Here is a 12,685-nt window from a genome sequence, read left to right as displayed (position 1 = left end):
CTCTTGTTGAGCACAGAGTTCAACATGGGGCTCCATCTCACAACCCTAAGATCATGACCTGAGCTGAAACCAAGAGTCAAGTGCTTAACCAACTGAGCCACCCAGGTGCCCCCATAATTACATTTTTTTTTAAAAAAAGTTTCTCTTCATTCATTAGTACTTCTGTTTAACTTCTCTATGATAACACTCTTTGATGCTCACATATTATCATAATATTTACCACTAAAATTCCTGTCACAGACTCGTAAAGCCTATATATATATATATGAATGAAGAACAAATAGTAACAGATTAAATATTTATTTTTCAAAGGTTTGGACACTATGAGCACTTAACCCTTTATCTATTTATTCAAAAATATTTCCTGAGGACTTACCATATGACCAGGAATATTTTGGATATTGGAGATACAGCAGTAAACAAGATGGATAAGGCAACTGCCCTTCTGAAGTTTATATCTTAGTGAGGTATAATAAACAAGTAAAGGAGTGAGTAAACATGGTAAGTTCAGAGAGTAAGGTGAAATAGAGCAACATGACCGAAGACAGGCTCCTTCAGTCAGAGGCACTCTCTGAAGAAGTGACATTTGACAAAATACCTGAGCAATGAGAAGGAGTGGTATTCAAACAGGGGGGAAGAGCTTTCGGATGGAGAGAATGTAGGTATAAAAGTTCTGTGGAGAGAATGCTTTATTCTAGGAGCAGAGAGCACACAGGGCAAGTACGGGTCTATGTGGGAACTGAGTAGGATTAGCTGAGATGAGGAGTCAGCAGAGGCTGGGCCACTTATAGCTCTGCAGGCCAAGTGACAAAAGTTGGATTCATCTATAGTGCATAAAAAAATAACTGGAGTATTTTTAGCAGAACATTGAAAGGCTTTTAAGAAAACTTTATTTGGAAATAATTTCAAATTTACAGAAAATTTAAAAAACACAAAGAATATCTCTATATTCTTTACTCAGATTTACTTATTGTTAAGATTTTGCTCAATTTCCTTCATCATTTGCTATCTCTATCTCTCTCAAAATCTTTTTTATCTGAACCACTTGAGAGTAAATTGCATACATTATGGCCCTTAAACTCTAAACACTTCAATGTGTATTTCCCAAAAAAATGCTATACCCTTATGTGAGGATCAATTTGATGTGTCAACTTGACTTGGTCATGCAGTACCCAGATATTTGGTCAAACATTATTTTGGGTGTGTCTGTGAGGGTGTTTTTGGATGAGATTAACATTTAAATCTGTAGACCTAGTAAAGCAGATTGCCTTCCCCAATGTGAATGGGCTTCATCCAATCAGCTGAAAGCATGTATAAAATAAAAACTCTGACCTTCTCCAAGTAAGAGAGCATTATTCCTGCCTGATAGCTTTTGAACTGAAACATCAGTGTTTTTCCTGCTTTCAGATTCAAACTGAAACTTTGCTTCTTCCTGGGTCTTAAGCCTGCTGACCTTGGGTTTGGAACTACACATTAGCTCTCCTGGTTCTCCAGCTTGCTGACTTACCCTGCAGATCTTGGGATTTGTAGTCTCCATAATTATGTGAGCCAATTCCTTATTATCCATTCATCCATCCATCCATCTATCATCTATGTATGTATGTATGCATCTATTTATCTATCTATCTATCCATCCATCTATATCCTATTGATTCTGTTTCTCTGGAGAACCTTGACTAATATGCTTTACATAATGACAAAGAAGTTATCAACCTAAGTAAAATTTATTATTAATATAGTACTTTTATCCAGAATACCATCTGTTTTCCAATTATATCAGTTGAGTCAGTAATGTCCTTTATAGCATTTTTTTTTTTCTCTTCCAGTACAGGATACAGTCTAGGATCATATATTGAATTTGGTTTTCAAGTCTTACCCTTTTATTCTGGAACAATTTCCCAGCTCTTTTTCCCTTTTATGATTATTGACAGTTTGAAGCATTCAGTCTCCCACGTCTCAACCATCCCTGCCCTGCCCACCCCATTTTAATAGATCAATCCCCATTTTGGGTTTGTCTAACATTTTCTCATGATTAGATTCAGGCTATGCATTCTTGGCAGAAATAACATAGAACTGATGTTTGTCCTTCTCAGGATATCCCATCTGGAGACATGCAATGTCCATCTGCCCATCCTTTGTGATAATAATTTTAATCACTCAGTCATGGTGTTATCCAGTGTGTCCACTGTATAGTTACTATTTTCTCCTTGCTGCTAATAAACAATTATGCAGATATCCTGGTCCTTACCAAAATTTACTCCCTAGATTTAACATTTCTTGATGATCCTTGCCTGAATTCTTCTTTACTGTGATACTTACCAAATGATGATTTTCCATATTCAATACTCACCCCACATTTACTGTAAGCAAGTAAACATGCTACTGTAAGCAAGAGCCTTCCCTTCTTCTTCACCCTTTATTTCATTTTATTATGGGTGTGGAACTGTAGTTTTCTACTTTTTAATGGCTTATGATTAATTACTACCCTTAATTAATTTATTTCTCAAATTGTCCCAGTGGGAGCTCCTTCAAGCCATTCCCTGTGTCCTTGTGACAAGTCCTCCTCATTTTGGGGGGGCATTTCCTTAAGTTTTCGACAAAAAGGTGTAGGTTCACAACCTTCTCACACAATCTTCTCAGGAGCTTTCCTGACGTAATCTGAATCCAGCCCCCATATGCAGAGGGCTGGTATAGACCAAAGAAAGAGGCAGGCCACTCCAAATTGGTAGGTGGCAATTTTAATAATAGCAAAGAAAACTTATATATGAGGCTTGTCTTGGGCAGCAGCAAAATGAATTTATTCCCACACCTGCCTTCCAAATCTTGAGAGGCCCTAATGGCTCAGTCACGTATACTGTGCAGGTACTTTCAACATCACATCGTCATCTTTAGGCTGTGTCCTTGGAGCAGCCTCTGGGATTGGGAAAAGCAAGCTGAACTCACATTCCAAGGACAGGGGAAGGGGTGAGGAGCCTTGGGGTGCCGAGATCTAGCTCACAGGTCAATTGGTGGTCTTATCTTTTTGACCATGTTCCTCAACAAAAGCAATTTTTCAGTATCTTATTGTATTTAGCTTACCCAGCCTAGAAAACTGTCATTTCTCTGAGGATCTCTGATTCCTTTTAGTGGAGATGGTGTCAGAAGTCAAGATCTGGGGGCTGCATTCATTTTGTTACTGAGAGTGTCATTGCTCCAAGGTTCTTTCAGCAGACAGAGGTAGGAAATGTACACGCATGTGTACATATGTGTGTCTATATTATATCTGCATGTGGATGTATACATATACTGAAACATTTACACATTTTAGAAATCCTGACTGCACATCAATACCTCCAATTCCAATCCATCCTCTCAAGGTACTCTCTTGCCTTCCACAATGTCAGAATAGGATGTTGAAAGATCTTTCTTGGCTACTCTGTAGACAATGTACTCTAGGGTGGACAAGTGTGGAAGCTGGGATGCCAGTTGGGAGATATTGTAGCACATCAAGGAACAAGGGATGGTGACTTGGACAAGAGTGACAATGGTGGAAGTCATGAGGAATGGTCACACTTTTATTTTTAAGGTTTAGATTATATGGTAAGGACAAGATATGCTGTGTGAGAAAAAGAGAGAGACCATATATTACTTCTAGAGATTTAATCTGAGCACTGGGTCTGACTCAATTGGCAGAATTTTCAGTAGAATTGATTTGACACTTAAAAAAAAAAGAACCCCTTTTCAGTAGGATCCACTTAAGATGTGGAAGTGAGCACATGTTCAAGACGACCAATGAAGTCTCCACAAACCCAGATTCTTTCATTAGGAAAATATTTAAAAGTCAAACACTTACATACTTCCTTTACCCACCTCAGGGAAGTATTTGGGATACACAAATCCGAGAGGGGAAGCTGTGCAGCCTAGGAAAATATATGGACATGCTTAATATGAACAAGTTCTGGGAGCCAAGTAAGAAAATGAGCCTGCTGGGCCGCCTAGGTGGCTCAGTCATTAAGCATCCGCCTTTGGCTCAGGTCATGATCCCAGAGTCTTGGGATCAAGCTGCATATCAGGCTTCCTGCTCAGCGGGGAGCCTGCTTCTTCCTCTCTGACTCCCCCTGCTTGTGTTCCCTCTCTCGCGTTCTCTCTCTTTGTCAAATAAATAAAATAAAATCTTTAAAAAAAGAAAATGAGCCTGTTTTCCAAGCATTCCTTTATTTTATTTTTTAAAATTTATTTTATTGCAGTAAGAACATTTAACATGAGATCTACCCACCTTCTTAACAAATCTAAGTGTACAATACAGTACAGTTGCCCAAAGGTACAAGGCTGTACAGTAGATCTCTGAGTAATTCCCTAACATCAAAACACATTCAACGTACATTCCAAAGAAATTGCAAAGAAAGCAGGAATTACGTTGCCCACTGTTCCAATCGTTATACACCTTTTGTATCACGATCACAGTGGAACAAAAAGACCCACTGTCCATCAAGAATATAACTACTTTCCCTTTCTGATGGCAGAGTCTGGAGAAGATGCACAGAAATGGAATCTTGCAAGGGGAAGGAAAAGAAGGAAGAGCAGGTCATCAGCCTTGGACCTCACATAGCTGAAGGAGAAAATGTGTTTGGTGGCTGTCACATCTTTGCATCCTTCAATGACACTTTTGTCCATGTCACCAATCTTTCTGGTAAGGAAACCATCTGCCGGGTGACTGGAAGGTTGACCAAGATGAGTCCTCTCTCTATGCTGCCATGTGGGCTGCCCAGGATATAGCCCAGAGATGCAAGGAGCTGGGCATCATTGCCCTCCACATCAAACTCCGGCCACAGGAGGAAATAGAACCAAGACCCCTGGACCTAGAGCCCGGTCATCCACTCAGGAATGAAGATCAGGTAGATGGAGGATGTCAACCTCATCCCCTCCAATAGCACACTCAGGAAAGGGGGTCAACCGTGGTAGCCATCTATGAACAGGATTCCTCAAATTATTGTTTTCTGTGAATAAATTGCCTTTGTGTAAGAAAAAAAAAAAGAATATGACTGCTTTCATTTCTTTATGTTTCCCTCAGCCCATGTTAACAGACATACAATTTCTACACTGAAGCCATCATGCACACTTTATGATGTATTTAACTTTTATTTCCTGCTTTATTTCTATTGAGCATTATAAGAGAAGCATTTAAATGTTTCTGACTATTCCCTGTTTGGGATTACCCATATCATCTTTTTATAATGTAGATATTCGCTTTTGTCCCACCCCCCCATGTCCCCCCACCGCCGCAGAAACTTCCAAACAAAAAAAAGCTTCCAGAATGCAGACTTCACAACTCTTATTATCATGCTTTACCTTATGGCTTACAACCTACCTTACTTCAGGATGGGAACGTGTTTCAAGTCACATAAAGAAAAACGGTTAATAATTTATCTACTGATTCATTTGATCCTTTAACCAGATCCCAGGATGTCAAATCTAAGCCCACTTTCATATGCAGACCTACCAAACACAGTTTGATCTGCTTCCTTTACTATGGACATTGCTCTCATGAACGAAATTCCACAGCAATGGCTGGATAGGCACTTGGGTATAAGTTTATCTAAACATATACACAATAGCCTATCTCAAACCCAGAGAGGAATCTCAGCTATCCATGTTTTCCAGGTCCAGACAGACAGTTCCAGTGGGTGATGACACCTGAGGAACAGCTTCCTATCTGTTCAGTCTAGGACTGCATACTCCATATCTCATGCAAAATTCCAAAGCTCTATCTGAAAATTCTGAGCACTGCAGAGCTTTCCTTATCTCTGAGAGCCCAGGGGCCTGTGGAACCAGCACTTCCTGCATTACGGGAATAGGAAACACAGCGAATATGATTTATTGAAGATGTTTCATACTATACTTGTGCGTCACCAAACCCCACACTGTCTGCATGGATGTTGATCTCTGCTTATGGAAACATTAAAGTCTACATTGTACTCGCCCAGAAAATGTAAAGGAAGATTCTTTAGGTGTGGAATAGATGCTGATATTTTGATCTTCAGTCACTTGAGAAACCTGATTGGGCTAGACTGATAGGAGGAGGAAGTTGAGGCAAAGGAAACGACACAGAACTTAAAGCCAATTGTTTTAAAACTGCAACATCTGTGGGAATGTGATTTCATACTCATTTTCCCATTACAGCTTTGTTTGCTGCATACTCGCCTCATCGCCCCTCCCCAGGAGATGATATGTTTACAACTTTATGGACCAAGAGGTTTTAACATTTATTTTAAGAGAATGTTATTAAACAGATCAAAATTTGAACCTCTAAGTCTAAAATATCATACACATATGGGAATAAAAAAATACAATTCTTATACTGGAGAAAGGGGGCTGCATTTTGCACCTCACAGCCACTTTTTCTTGGCATTTTGTTAGCAATTTCCTGGTAGCAATTCTCAGTGAGGTGTTACCTGGAATTCTGCCAAATCAGTCTTATGCAATTTGTTACAATGACTGTAGGTCACAATCTTTAACTGTTGGCAGGTGTTCTGGGCTTGCCCTCACTTGAGGAGCCCCAGTTAATCCAGTTTGGTACAATTCTTTTTTGTTTAGTTCTTGTAGATCCTTTTATATACTCTCTGAACCAGAAAAATTAGCTATCATGAGCTTACACACTCAAATCTCCATGCTGCTTAGAGGGTCGATTTTCAAGATCTGAGGGAATCTTCTGAGAGCTCTTCACATATCTCTGGCTATTCTCAAAAAAAATTTCAGTGTATTTGTGAAAATAAAAGGAATGTCATAGATAGCAACATACTGTCAAGGGGTACCTGACTGCTTTGTAACTGTATGTATTAGTCAGCTTGGGTTGCTATAACAAATATCATAGACTGAGCAACTTAAAACAACAGATGTTTATTTCTCACACTTCTAGAGGCTGCAAAATCTAAGCTCAAGGTGCCGGCCTATTCTGTTCCCAGTGAGATCCCTCTTCCTGGCCGACAGAAGGCCACTTTGACAAAAGAATATCTGTCATCTGGAAAGATAACCACCTTAAGCAGTTACGATTTCAAGAATTCAAGAGCAACAGAACATTTATTACTCTTGGCTGGAAAGGTGTTGGGTGTTTCCCTGACATGCAGGGTATTCATTTAAAGCCCAGTGTCAAAAGATAGCTTATACTGCAAAAGCTGTTTGTGACGCAAACACTAGGGACAGATTGGCCCTTGAGGTACCTTTCAGAGTTGTGTCTGCTCAAGTTTTAAGAGTGGAGAACCAGGAGAAAAAGATGATTGTTCTAATCATCTGGGGCTTCTGGTTCTCCCTTCTGTTCATCTATCCCCTTCCACTAAATTGACTATGCATTCTTGGATTCTGTCATGACTTCACCCTTTGGTGACCGACTCTGCCTTCCTGGCTATCACGTGGCCTCTCATTGCAGGGCTGTCTCTTCACTCCAGAGAGGAGGCCCCTCCAGGCTCCAACTGGCCTTATGTTCACCACCCACTGTGTTTGGAGATTAATAACAGAAAAGAAAACACACACACACAAAGATATATTACTTGTCCAGTGTTCCCAATATTCCTGAGGTGGTTGTATTGTGATATCCCAGTTCCTTTAGATTTTCATTATAACTGAGCCCACCTGATTTTCCTCCAGTCACCAAATAAACATTAAGTGGGCAATCCCACTTCCTTCTAGTTTTATCAGACTGCCTGCCCCATTCTTCCAAGATAATGCTAACTATGGTAAATGACTAGGTTATCTGTTCTTTTGTACTTGTCTTTTATGATTAACATTTATCTTGAGCAAGTGCTAACTTTTCTGTAAAGGGCTTTTCTCCCAGCATGGTTACAGGCTCGTGTATTGAGGAGAAATAAAGAGGTTATATTATATCTCTTTTGAAAAGGTTTTAATTTTTATTAATATCCAGATAATGTAACCAGCTCACTTCCCCAGGTCCCTCTCCTTCTGATTGGAGGACTATTGAATTCAAGTGGTAATATATAAAAGAAAGAATGGGTATGGCCAGGCTCACAAAAATAAGTGATTACCTGGAATAACCTAGAAATGCTCAGTAAACTTCCATGCACTATGTGCATGGCACAGCAGAATTTATTATTCAAAACTCATTCCTGTCTTGCCGTCTAACCAGAGTCCCTTAAACTTTCACACACAGGAATGTCTTTTTCATGATTAAAAAAAAACTTAGATCTGTATTAAAGGGAAATGTTGACTGAGAAAATATCTGAAATATTTGAAAATATCATAACATCAATTCAACATTTTAAGATGCAATTGGATTTTATCAGTGGTCAAATCATCTAGATACATTTCAATATTGATAGCACATATGTGTGAGAAACTTATTCAGGCTACAGGCAAAGCTTTTGTGACACACATAGTAGGCAACTGAAAAATATTGCAGAGGTTGTCTTTATTACTCTTGCCATATTTGTCTTATTCAGACAAATTATTTACTATTAATTTGCAAAATAATAAAATTCATAAACACATGTAAGTCACACACAAACATCCTGAGGTTTATGCCCCCTTTTGTTTTCATATTTATTTCAACACTTATCTGATGGCCTGTAGTATAATTGTATGGCTTCAGTGGCCCCTGGAATATTTAACAAAAGGCTCCATAATTGGTGAAGCTTTCAAGTTTGTTTTCTAGAAATTGTTCCATCAATGATGAGTGTCTGAGATACAAAAAGGTCTAGGACAGTGGTTCTCAAATATTCTTTTTGCCCTAGAGCCCTTCCTACAAAACCAGTCTTAGTTAGAAGCCCCAGTGTAAACTATATTGTTGTGGAGGTGTGCTCATTGAGGAAATGTCTAGAAGTCTCCCTGCTCCCTTCTCCCTTAGAAATCTCTGGAGAACATCAAAGAAACTCTGGTGCCCTGAGGTGCATAATTTGAAAACATCAACCCTTCCAGCAGGAGTCTGGCCATTCTAGTTCTGCTAACTCTGGTTAAGTGATGTCTGGCAAATCCCTTTTCTAGTTTTAAATGTTCTCATCTTTTATGAGAGGAGTTAGAGCCAGATCTGTTAAGACCTTTTCTGTTCTGAATTATAAACTCCCTCACTTGTGTCTTAATACTTTTACTTTCTTTCAGCTTTCTTTCCAGTTTCTAAGAGGCCGAGCTTCTCTTCAAAATAGGGCCTGTCCCCGGTGAGACAATGTCTCTGTGTATTCCCAGGAGAGGTGGGCACCCAGGAGGCTGAGTGGCTGTACAGTCTGTGGTTGTTGTAGGAGGAAGTCACTGAGAATGAGCCTAACTGCTGGAGAATCTACCCCATGAAAGCCAGAAGCCAGGCTGGAGTCCTGGGAAGGAGGGAAGCCACATCAGAGGTGTACTTCAAGGTCGTGAATGGAGAACCAGTGCTGGAGAGCTTGGGTCTCAGCTGGAATGAGCCTTCAATTCCTCAATCTTTCCTATATTCAGAACTTTCCCTAACCAAGGAGAAAATGTTCTGGTCCCTGTGAACAACCAACCAAGTACAAGAACATAAAGCTCTGTCCTTTGAGGAGCTGCCTGGTAGCTGAATTCTTACCTATAATAATAGTAATAGTAATTTTAATATGTTCTATGTGCCAACCACTACCCATAGGTTCTTCACATGTATTCACTCTTTAAACCTCACTGCAAGCCCTTGCTGTACTTGTGATTTTTATTCTCAGTTTATAGATGAAGAAACAGATATGCAGAGGCTAAGTAGCTCCCTAAAGTCACAATGCTAGTAAGCATAGAGCTCTAATTCAAACCCAGGCCTATCTTATTTGCTCTCTTCTCTCTCTTCTGATCCAAGAAGCTGACATTATCTCTTCACCCCATATCTACAGATGGGGCTCTCTGTGCTTTTGTTAGACTCCAATCAGTTATAAATCCTTCCTATTTTATTTATTTATTTATTTATTTATTTAGATTTTATTTATTTATTTGACAGAGAGATAGAGAGAGAGAACAAGTAGGCAGAGAGGCAGGCAGAGGGAGAGGGAGAAGCAGGCTCCCCGCCGAGCAGGGAGCCCGATGTGGGGCTCGATCCCAGGACCCCGGGATCACAACCTGAGCCGAAGGCAGCCTCTTAACCGACTGAGCCACCCAGGCACCCCTCCTTCCTATTTTTAATCCGTAAAATGCAGTGTTGGAGATAATAAGCCATGGTTAAAAAGGGGAAGTCTGAAGCCCTAAGGCCTGAGTTAAAATCCTGTGTAATCTAGGGCAAAAAGAGTATTTGAGAATATTTAATCCTCTCTGCCTCAGTTTTCTCATCAGTAAAGGGAGGTTAAGAATGAGACTTACCTCAAATGGTTATTTGATTTTGAAATTAAATAAGACAAAATATGAGAATCTGTTACAATAGTGTTTGAGTGTGTAACATGCACCCAATGAATATAGAAGTATTATTACTTCTTGCTTATAAGAAACTTATCCTGCACTGCCTATGTTGTTCAGCTATATTTATAATGTCTGTGCCTATGGTTGTGTCTGTACCAGTAGGGACTGGCAAGGCCAGGGTCACTCTCTCAGTTCACATTGTCACGTGAAACCAGATAATCATTAAAACGCTGTGTGGGTGATTGTCTTAGTCTATTCAGGATGCTATAACAAAAATACTATAGACTGGGTGGCTTAAACAACACGCATTTATTTCTCATAGTTCTGGACACTGAGAAGTCTAAGATCATGGTGCTGACAGATTTGGTGTCTGGTGAGAACCTGCTTCCTGGTTGTCTTACCTGCTGTCTTACCACTGCTTCCTCACATGGCAAAAGGGGCAAGGGAGATCCTGGGGGTCCCTTTCATGAGGGCACTGATTCCATCCTTGAGGGCTCCACTCTCATGACCTAATCACCTCCCAAAGACTCTGCCTCCAAATACATCACACTGGGGGTTGGGTTTTAACATATGAATTTGGTGGTGGTGGTGGGGGGGGGACACAAACATTCAGTCTATGGCAATGATGATGGTGATTATGATACATTCTTTTGGGAGTTTATGGCCTGAATTTGTCCCTCTGAGACCATAAGGGAGGTGGTCGTAGAATGGGACTCTTCATGCCACAACTAGTCTTCACTTATCTCCCTATGAAAGAGGGAAATAAAGATTCATGAAAACACTGCATTACAACAACCCATCCTGCACTCTTAGGAAAAATGGAACTGTTGTATTGAATTCAACAGATTTCTTCTCATCAAGAAAAAAACTTCATTTTCCTGCTAAAAGTGAGTTTGGAGGCCCTTTTTCTTCCACAGCAGAACCCAATATGTTCAATTTCAGCAGCTACAGTTGGTTTACTTGAAACTTGTAGAATTATTTTCTACAGCAAAACTCATTTCAGCCTTTGTTTTCATTTCACTTCCAGGCTTATCACAAGGAAAAAAAAAAGACACCTTTAAATAGCCATATTATTATTGCTCTTTTTGTTAATAGAAATAACAAGAACACCACTCAACAAACAAAATATTTTTCACATTCACTTTTCTTGATATTCATGATAATCCTGTGGGGAAAGTAAAATAAATCCATCAGAAAACTCACTTTGTTTTCTCAGCACTCCAAGGTATTATATCTTTATTTTAGGTTCTTTGCAGTAATGTGTATTGATGGTCATCAATGACATTTTGCTGAGATCTTCCTGTTTTTGGACATTTGACCTTTGAATCTCTCTGTCCTCTCACTCTCACTGGAATTGTCTTAATTAAAACTGTCTTGTGTTTTGTGTCTTACAACAGCCTCAAATAGGCCATTTTAGCGCAAGTCAAAACCAATTGTCACTCATTGCTGTCAAAATCCCACTCAGCCTTCCAAGATTGAGATTCGATCTTATATTCTCCAAGAAGTTTCTCAAATACCACCATCAGAATTAATGTCCTTGCCACCAAACCCTCATTGTCTTTTACTTACAGCTCTTCTCGTGATAATATGCAGTACATCTTACTTGAATAATATCTGTGAATATACTTGTCTCCTCAACTGTCAGTAAGACCTTTGAGGGCAAAAGCTCTGATTTATTCAGGTGTGCAATTGCTCAGCCCCAGCCTGGACCTTCCACTTGGTAGCATTGTACTATTGAAAGAATGAAAATTTCATAGCACTGAAGTGCTCTGAGACAGTCTATTAAATTTTATCAATATCAGCTACTCTTATTGTATAATGCTAACAACATTTATTCAATGTTAGTTCTTCAGAAAATACAATTTTTATTTATTTGTGTGTTTTATATTAAGGTCACTTTAATTGATCAAGTAACTCTTCCTTGCCCACAATTTCAGGTTGGGACCTACAGAAACCTACTTGTAGAACAAATATAGAATTCAAACTGTCCCTGACCTTCAGACAGATGTTTAGAAGAAAACAGGGAAGTTGAATCTGAATTGGGACAATTTCATTCACGGACCTCCTCAAATTAACCAAGCTGTGGTTAATTTGCAGAGTTCTGAAAGGTCATACTTGGAGAGAATTGAGTTTTGAAAAATGGGGTCAATGATAAGAGGATAATGTGATTCCAATTTTTCAGGATGAAGAGAAGTCTGTCTTTTAAAACTGTGCTTTGGAGAGCATCAGTTTTGTCTTAAAGTTATATACAGGAAACTTCAAGAGAAATTGACTTTAACAAAACCAAAATTAAATATTGCTTGATAACTGGCAAGGTAAAATTATGTGATATTTGGAAGAGAAACTTATCAGGGAGAAATCTTAAGGCTCTGTTTGA

At 39.3% G+C, this 12,685-nt stretch overlaps 1 pseudogene; it reads left to right on the top strand.

Moving 5' to 3' along the window:
* The first annotated feature begins 4,511 nt into the window (after positions 1 to 4,511).
* LOC123836538 (small ribosomal subunit protein uS11-like) lies at positions 4,512 to 4,941 on the top strand (annotated as a pseudogene).
* Positions 4,942 to 12,685: the final 7,744 nt, after the last annotated feature.

The sequence above is a fragment of the Mirounga angustirostris genome, unplaced genomic scaffold (genome assembly GCF_029215605.1).
Source record: "Mirounga angustirostris isolate CCGP_5_RB_7025 unplaced genomic scaffold, mMirAng1.0.hap1 SCAF_8, whole genome shotgun sequence".
Taxonomy (NCBI): domain Eukaryota; kingdom Metazoa; phylum Chordata; class Mammalia; order Carnivora; family Phocidae; genus Mirounga; species Mirounga angustirostris.
The sequence above is the reverse complement of the archived record's forward strand: the minus strand, read 5'-3'. Positions and strand labels throughout refer to the sequence as shown.